The sequence below is a fragment of the Glycine max genome, chromosome 4 (assembly GCF_000004515.6).
Source record: "Glycine max cultivar Williams 82 chromosome 4, Glycine_max_v4.0, whole genome shotgun sequence".
Lineage (NCBI taxonomy): Eukaryota > Viridiplantae > Streptophyta > Magnoliopsida > Fabales > Fabaceae > Glycine > Glycine max.
Genome location: NC_016091.4, coordinates 35,067,514 through 35,075,468, shown reverse-complemented (window position 1 = coordinate 35,075,468; position 7,955 = coordinate 35,067,514).

Sequence of the window (7,955 nt, the reverse complement as noted above, 5' to 3'; positions counted from 1 at the left end):
TTAATTTTTTACCTTATCTTTCACACCTCTTTTAGTGTTTATTTTGGCTAATTTCAACCATAGTTTATTTTACCTTTTGTTTTCAAACCTCCTCCAACAAGAAAGAACCATAACTTAGGAACCAACATGAGTCATCATTCATCTAGTGTTAATGGCGAGGGTACTAGTCATAAAGACCCTTTATCTAGAATCTTAGATGAGTTGAGTTCCCTCAAGTTATGGAAAGAAAAACAAGAGAGAAAAGAAAAAGGAAAAAAAAGAGTGGAAGAAATAAGTCAAGATGAAAGAAAGAAAATAAGAGAGGAAGAAAGAAGAAAAATAATGAAAGAAATGAAAAGAGAAAAACATGTCTCCTATAATAGTCATAACTCTTGCAAGAGCCTAAGTGAAGAACTTCGTGACTATTACGAAGAAAGGCATAGGTCACATCTTTGACCTCACTCCCATAGAAGAGAAAAGGAAAGAAAGCCTCAAGAGGTTAACATTAACCTCCCATACTTCCATGGAAAGGACAATGTAGAGGCTAACTTAGTTTAGGAAATAAGGTTAGAGCAACAACTTAAAAAGAAGTCTACGTCAAAATCTTATGGCTCTCACTCTTATCCAAAGAAAGACCAAGGTCAAGGCATCTTAGGGGTGACACCTTCTAAGCCCAAAGATGATAAGGGGAAGACAATAGAAAAGCAAGCCCCTAAGGCTAGTATGCAAGAGAAAACTAGCTTTATAAAGTGCTTTAAATGTCTTGGAATAGGACACATTACTTCTCAATGCCCCACCACAAAAACCATGATTATGAGGGGCCAAGACATTTATAGTAGCCAAGATAAGGCTACTACTTCACCTTCCTCTAGTGAAAGTGAAGAAGCAAAAGGAGAAGAATCAAGTGAAGAAATCTACCCCCAAGAAGAAGGACAACCATTAGTGGTTAAAGAGAAGTGTAAGGAGGTAAGTGTTTCCTCCAAGAGGTTAGCTAAGAAGGAAACTCATTTTACAATAAAGACAAACATTAAAGAAACTTTCCCCCTTAGACAACCTCCACATTTTCTCTTTTGTAAAAAGACACTTGCTAGCATTGCCACACCTCTTGGGCTTGAGTTTATTCCTCAAGTAAAGAAATTGTTGGATGAGGGTTTGGTTCACAAGAGCTTAAATCCTTGTGCTTTGTTGGTGCCCAAAATAGGTATTATTAGGCACCAAGTCCCTAAAATAAGTGGTATGATGAATGTTTTGATTGATGCAACCCTATTTTATAAAATCACTCGTGCACCTAACATCTTCATGGTGTGTGTACATAGGGACCATTAGGTAGGTTTGTTCTTATTTTTAGTTTCAATACAAACTTAGGTACTCATATGGGACACCTTAGGTTTGTCATACTTTTTGGTAGGAATAATCAATATGAAAATACAGAAAAATGTATGTTTTATTGCGTTACTTTTCTTAATTTTTCAAATAGTGATCAAGGGGTTCCATGAATCCTAAGAAAATAAAGGTCATTCCTGAGTGACCCACTCCACCAAGTATATAAGCCATACACCTAGCATATCAATTTCAAGTCATTAATGAAATAGGTTAATATCAGGTACATCACTAAGCTATAAGATTCTCCCCACACCACCCCACCCTTTTCTTTCTCTTAAAAAAAAGTCTAAATTACACAGACTCTTCCAGATGTCTGCACTTATGACACGATATCCCTCCATTTTTTTACATTTTTGAGTCCCTAAGAGGGGGTTGTTGGTGTAATGAAAGCCATAGGGTTCAAAAACAGAGAGGTATCAGGTGTAATAAGGGCAAACCTTGGGGAAGGATCTATGTAATTTACTTTAAAAAAATTAGAAGCTAATCAGATAGTCATTGCTTCAATTAAGATACCATTAGCTAGAAAAACAGAATAACATCTTGACTTAATAGTACTGCAAGTCTACTACAGTTATGAACTAGTGGGAGAACATGCAAAATAAATAATGAAACATACATTTAAAATTCCACACAAGTCCTAATTGAATTTTCTGTATGGATTACTTTACCCATCATAGAATTTGTTTTTATTCTAGTTCTTCAAAACAAACTGCAGGACAAACTACCTTTTTATTTACTATTTAATGTTTATTTATTTTTTCCCTTTTTTATCTGGTATTTCTGGTTTAATCTAATTACAGCATGTAATAGTCCAGTCCATTAACCATTGTAATAATTACTAATAGTAGCTCATTCAGATCAACAGAAAATACATGACAGCATACAACACTGAGTAATTTATCCAAATCGAGCTAAATAAGCTACCTACAATATATAACATTCTAAAAATGTTACTATCCCTGTCTTGCAAAACACCTGAGTATTAAAAATCATGTGTACATTTGTTGACTTTTCTTTAATTTGGATTTGAATGCAATTAGATTCATATTTTTCCCTTGATTCTTGTTCTTGAATTTTTAAATGGTAATTATGTTATGCTTAAATATAATTAGATCTTGATTTGAGATTGAGAATTCTAATATGATTTAGGTTGATTGAGTTGGATTTTCACCAGATAGGTTGATAGCTTATATCTAACATAAATTGTGCAATGGCAAGTTTGAATGTCATGTTAATTGAATAGTGGTTGTCGCTCAGTAGTATTGTGTATTTAAAGTTGAAATTTTGGATAAGTCCAAATTAGCCATTCACTTACTTTCAATTATGTTCAGTGGTTAACATATATGCATGATTTTGGATAAATTTCTTTAGTTGATTGTTAATTTGTTTTGTGAAGTTTCTTTGCCATGAAGATGACCTAGATTATTCCTTTTTCAAGTTACAACAGAACGCAAATTTATGTAGATTAAGCTTGCCACTCTGTCTCACGATACTAAAACAGCAAACTCAACTCCACATTGACCATATACTAACTGATCGGAATTGCTAAATTCAACTGTCAGTACTATCACAAATGAGCCTAGAAATATTCTCCAATTGCTTAATGTTTCATTAGCAAATTTTTGGATTCAGAATCCAATGAGAACTATGGGCCCATCACCATTGTTTTGAATTGTGGTTGTGATTGCAATTTTGGTTACTGCAATGATTCATATATATTGCTAAGTTATGTTGTGAATTTACTTTATGTGTGCAAATAATATAACCTATCATTACAAATACCAACAAAAATAATATAACCTATCATTACTCATTTAAAATCTCACATCTCCTAGAGTAGTCCTTTATCCGACATCTCATCTTTCCTTCAGCGTCAACTCACTATCATCGAAAATGGTCATAAGACTTCATAATTCCCTAGGCCTCATCATGTGATGCAGTCTACAATTTCAAATACTGTCATCATATTTCTAGCTTCATATTCTTGGAGAGACATCAATCATCATATTCATAGAGGGGCATGTAAACTTTTGAAGAGTAGAATGTGATCACAATATGATTGGGGATGTGATTTAATTTGATCTGGTTCAACAGTTCTAACATGAATGTAGCTAGCTAATGCTGCTGACTAATATCTATTTTCCAATTATTAGTTTTGAAAGTTACTCTACAAAATTATAGAAAGTATCCCATCATAAACATGTTGAAGGGAATTTCAGGGGCCATTTGAAGTTCAAATTTCTTTTGTTGAGAGATTCAAGTACAAAAATTCAACATTATTCACAAGGTTTTTAATTTTTACAATCTTTAGATATTATTGTGACAGCTCAAACCCACTACTTTGTTAATTAGAAGCTAATCAGATAGTCATTGCTTCAATTAAGATACCATTAGCTAGAAAAACAGAATAACATCTTGACTTAATAGTACTGCAGGTCTACTACAGTTATGAACTAGTGGGAGAACATGCAAAATAAATAATGAAACATACATTTAAAATTCCACACAAGTCCTAATTGAATTTTCTGTTTGGATTACTTTACCTATCATAGAATTTGTTTTTATTCTAGTTCTTCAAAACAAACTGCAGGACAGACTACCTTTTTATTTACTATTTAATGTTTGTTTATTTTTTCCCTTTTTTATCTGGTATTTTTGGTTTAATCTAATTACAGCATGTAATAGTCCAGTCCATTAACCATTGTAATAATTACTAATAGTAGCTCATTCAGATCAACAAAAATACATGACAGCATACATGACAGCTCAATCAGATTTATTTCTTGTCACATTTTTACTGCTATATAGGGTTTTGAAGTATTATTCTCTACATTAGTTGCCATGGATTACTATTTTATTCATGTTTTTTAATCTGTATTGTATTAATTGCTTTGGTTTTTAAAATAATAGCTTGTTGTTGAAGTCCATGGCTGAAAATATGCAAATTGAAGAACCTAGTTCACACCAACCAACTTCACAATCTTCAGACCATCCTACTCCGCTATCTTCACACAAACCAACTCCAGTAGAAAGTTCTACCGGTACAGTTGAAGGTCCTAATAATGAACCTATGCAACAACCACCTAGCATGGAGGTGGATGACCATGGTGTATCATCAACAAAAACTGGAGGAGGGAGGCTCAAAAGTATTGTGTGGAACCATTTTGATAAGATTAAAACTGTTGATGGGCAAGACAAGGCCCAATGTAAATACTGCAAAAAGCTTCTCGGGGGAGCATCAAAGAATGGAACAAAGCATTTGCATGCCCATATGGAGAAATGCATTCAGAAAAGGTTACATGACAAAGGGAAGGGACAAACATTTCTTATTCCTAAGGTTACACAAGGTAGACAAGAATTGATTGCTGGAGGTTATAATGAAGAAAATGCAAGGAAGGATCTTGCATGTGCTATTATCATGAATGAATATCCACTTTCAATAGTGAATCATGTTGGGTTTAGAAGATTTTTAGCTACACTCCAACCACAATTTCAATGTCCTTCACGAAACACTATAAAGAAAGAGATATGAAGCTGTTGGATACAAATGAAGGAAGGGTGGCAATTACATCAGATATGTGGACTGCAAGCAACCAAAAGAAAGGGTATATGGCTGTCACAACTCATTACATTGATAGCTCATGGACTTTGCAAAGTCGCATTTTGAGGTACTAGCAACATCATTAATTTTATAGCTTCCCAATATATTGTGTTGGATATTTTTTATAATTTTTTGTGCTAGATATTTTTGTGTTGATATATTGTGTTAGATCTTTTTCTGTGATAGTGTGATTAAGCTATTTTTGTGCTAATATACTAGGTTCATTTATGTTCCTTCACCTCACACAAGTGAAAGACTTTGCAATGCACTAGTTGAGTGTTTGCTGGATTGGAACATTGATACAAAATTGTCCACTATCACTTTGGATAATTGTAGTACAAATGATTGCATGATTGAAAAAATTAAGAATAAGTTGCAATTAGGCACTTTAATTAAGGAAGGAGCGTTTCTTCACATGCGTTGTTGTGCACATATCTTAAATTTGATAGTAAAAGATGGTTTAGGAGTTGTGAAGGATGGAGTGGAAAAAATTTGAGATAGTGTAGCATATTGGATTGCAACACCTAAAAGGCTGGAAAAATTTCAAGATACTGCTAAACAATTGCGAATCCCTTGCACCAAAAAGTTGAGTTTAGATTGTCCAACTAGATGGAATTCAACTTACAAGATGCTTGATGTTGCAATATCATATAAGGATGTGTTTTCCCGATTAAAGCAGCGTGAAACTCAATACTCTTGTTTTCCAAGTGATTCACAATGGAAACTTGCAAAGGAAGTGCGTAAGAGGTTGGCCATATTTAATGATATTACAGAAATGATTTCTGGTACAAAATATCCAACTGCCAACATTTATTTTCCTCAAATTTGTGAGATCAAGATGGCTTTATCTGAATGGGTCAATTCCCCTAATGAAGTGATTCAAAATATGGCAAAAAAGATGTTACAAAAATTTGATTCTTATTGGAGTGTTATTCATGGGATCATGGGAGTTGCTATTGTTTTAGATCCAAGATACAAAATGGAGTTGCTTGAGTTTTACTTTGAATCAATTTATCCCATTGATTTTTTTTCACAAGTGAATAGGATCCGAAACTTGTGTTATGATTTGGTTTTGGAATATCAAGCCAAAAAGCATCAAGATTCTACTAGTTCTTTTGAATCACAAGATGTGGTTAGTGATGGAAAGAGTAAATTGTGTGATTATGATAGATACATTGAAAGAAAGAAAAGGGCAAGAACCTCAACTATGAAAACGGAGTTAGATCATTACTTAGAGGAGGAAGTTTTACCAAGAAGTTCATATTTTGATATCTTAATGTGGTGGAAATTGAATGAGTTAAAGTATCCAACACTACAAGCAATTGCAAGGAATGTGTTAGCTATTCCGATCTCCACTGTAGCTTCTGAATCGGCATTTAGTATTGGAGGTCAGATATTAACTCCTCATCGTAGCCGACTTCATTATACTACTTTAGAAGCTTTGATGTGTTCTAAAAGTTGGTTATGGAATTCAGAGAATGCATGTAAAATTCTGAATGCTTATGTGATACTTTATGAATTGCTTATATTTTTAAAACTTATAACTTGTTATTTATTATTTTATAATTATTATTTATAGGTTCTAGATCAATTGAAGAATCAACTTTTACTGATGAGATTGAATCCGATGATGAAGGTATATTCACTTTTAGTTGTTCTAATTTTTTTTTAATATCATTATACATATCTAATTTTTCAATTTTTTTAAAATATAGGTGGATCTTTGGTCAGTAACATTACTCAATGTTTGCAAGATTAGTAGACATTATTGTTGATCGATAAAGTAATAACTATACTTATTTGCTAGTGTGATGTGTGATTTTAAGATTTGAAACATCTAAAATATGATGTTTGATTTTATAAATATCAGGTTGAGCGCTGAAGAAGAAATGCTGATGACATCTTTGGTGAAGTTGGTGGTTATTTTGATGATGGACATTGTTTTCATTTTCTATTTATTTCTAATTTGGTGTAATTTGAACTAATGAACATTTGAATTATGTTGTTTTATATTTGACGTATTTTATTTACCTTAAAAAATTATGGAATCATGCTAGACAAATGTGTTAGTCTTTATTTTATTTATTAGTAGTTAATTTTATTTTAGAATTTTTACATAATTTAATATTCATTTCTTAACGAATTTTGTAGTCACATATGTTATAATAAATTTAATGATATATAAGTAGTTGAAAATAAAGGTTTAACAATCAATTTATTTTTTTTAAAATCAAATTTTTAATATTTTTAATTTTTTTTTAATTGGAATCGGGTACGGGTCGGGGTCGGGGATACCCGATACCCGACGGGTACGGGGATGGGATGAAATTTTTAAACCCGTCGGGTATCGGGTACGGGTATGGGGACAGGTCGGGGAGTCGGGGTCAGGGATTGGGGAAACAATACCCGTCCCCGCCCCGCCCCATTGCCATGTCTAATCTAGAATTCAATAAACAAAATAAAAATTCAACACAAACTTAGAACATAATGTGACAATTACTATGACTAAACATGACTCTAAGACAACATGGATTAAGTGATTTACAGCAAGGAATTAAAGAGAATTCACCGAACAAAAAGATAGAGGAAGCAAAAGAACATCACCGAACAAAATGCACACACATAGCCTCTATTTATAGCCTAAGTGTCACACAAAATTGGAGGGAAATTTGAATTTCTATTCAAATTTCACTTGAATTTGAAATTGAATTTGTGGACCCAAAATTTCACTAATTATGATTAGTGAATTTCAGATATGGTTCAGCCCACTAATCCAAGATCAAGTCCAAGATTCTCCACTAAGTGTGCTTAGGTGTCATGAGGCATGTAAAGCATGAAGGACATGCACAAAGTGTGACTATATGATGTGGCAATGGGGTGTAGCAAGCAAATGCACACCACCCCCTCTAAAATTTAATTGGATTGGGCTTCTCCCAATTCAATTAAATTTATTTCTCAACACACACATCAAATATTCACTTAATGAATTGAA